The following is a 1,806-nucleotide window of genomic DNA, read 5'->3' as shown; positions in this document are numbered from 1 at the left end:
TCTCGTCCATAATACACTCCCACTTGCTGTCGCAACAAAATAATCAACAAAACTAAAATCTTGCAAGGAAGAAGAAGCATAGAAAGAAGAGAGAGGGAGAGAACAGACCTTTTGAATTCTTCCTCCTCTGGGAAAGTTATTCTTTTCCAAACGGTTCGGTCTGAATAGTCTGATTCCTTTAAAGAATAACTGGTTTTTCTACTACCATCCGCAAACACAACTTTTCGTGGTTGGTTGCGGTTGTTGGCGTTTTGCAGCAATCATTCAAACCGCTTCAAACCGTTTCAAACCGCTCTAAACCTCTGAAATTCAAAAGCTGGTTTCATCTGGCGTTTGCGAGAAGGTAATTCTTTTTTCTTTTTTAAAAAACAATATAAGTACAAAAATAAAAATAAAAATTTTAAATTGAAATAATAGAAATACTAAAATATATCTATTATATTTCAATTTATATTATAAAATTATAAAATAAAAAATATTTGCTATAATTTTTTAAAATTTAAAAATATAATTTTTATATTTATTATAATATTATGTTGTTTAATATTTTTATAATTATATAAAATGTAAATATTATTAATTTATTTTTTAACCGTTGTTGTATTTGGTGATTTACAAGTCATATGCCCTGTTCGAAACTACGCTAGGCGCTAGTCGGGCGGCAACTTCGGGCCTAGCGAGTTATCGAAAAATTAGGGAGTACTCGGAGATTACGTGGAGCCTAGTTTTAAATACAATTTAATATATTTATAATATATTTAGCTAATTTTAAACATGATGACACAAGTTCTTAGACATAATTATATAACTTTTTATACGTAATTTTAAACAGCCTCTTTTGATTCTTCGAACATTTAGATTAAGGTGTTTTGATACGAAAAAATCTCTAAATGCAGTATGTGTGTGTTTGTTTTGAGCTTGATAGCTGATTGTAATTATTTATTAATGAATAATTACACAAAATCTGTCAATAATGAGTAAAAAATATTCAATCGTGTTTCAACTTTAAACGGAGAAATTAAAAAAAAAAAACCTTTGGCGGTCAACGCGGAAATTATGCGGGAATTATGCGTTTTTACGCGGGTCAACGCATGGCTACACCGATTTGGGCATATTCGTCGCGGTCAACCTCCGAAAAGCTTCTAGGCGGCTAGGCGGCCGCATTTTCGAACATGGGTCATTATACACAATCACATATTTTTATGGCTAATCTTCATTTTTCTTAGTTTAGAGCAGAGTTTTAGGAAGCATCTCCCCTTAGGATAAATCTTTTAAAATTTGTTTGTTTCTTTTTGTATATAATGATGCGTTCTTCTTCTTTCTTTTTTTTTTCTTCAATGTTTGAATATCTGCACAATTAGATTTTAGAGTTTCTAAAGGGATTTCATGGTTTATTGATTTAAGGTTGGTAATTTAGGGATTTATCTTGAAGTTCTTAATATATGGTTGTTTTTATTGTTAAAACTTGATTAGCTATCTAGCTTATGAACTTAGATTTAGGTTGTTTCAAATCCGAAAGGTGTTTAATAAACCTCCTGAGAGAAATTTAGATGAACAAAATGGTTTTAGCCGACGAGAACTAATGGTAGGGAACTTTTTGTGAATCCGATCAAATTTGATCATAATGCATGTCTGAAAATAGTTGACCAATTATACAGCCATCGGCGCCTTTTTCAGAGATCTTAGCACACGTACATTCAAGGAAAAAGTCATCGAACAACTTCATCATAACATTCTGATCATATTGTGCAACCTGGAGAAGATATTTCCTCCTTCATTTTTTGACGTCATGGAGCATCTAGTTGT

Source organism: Brassica oleracea, chromosome C1 (assembly GCF_000695525.1).
Source record: "Brassica oleracea var. oleracea cultivar TO1000 chromosome C1, BOL, whole genome shotgun sequence".
Classification (NCBI taxonomy): Eukaryota; Viridiplantae; Streptophyta; class Magnoliopsida; order Brassicales; family Brassicaceae; genus Brassica; species Brassica oleracea.
Note: the sequence above shows the minus strand (reverse complement) of the source record.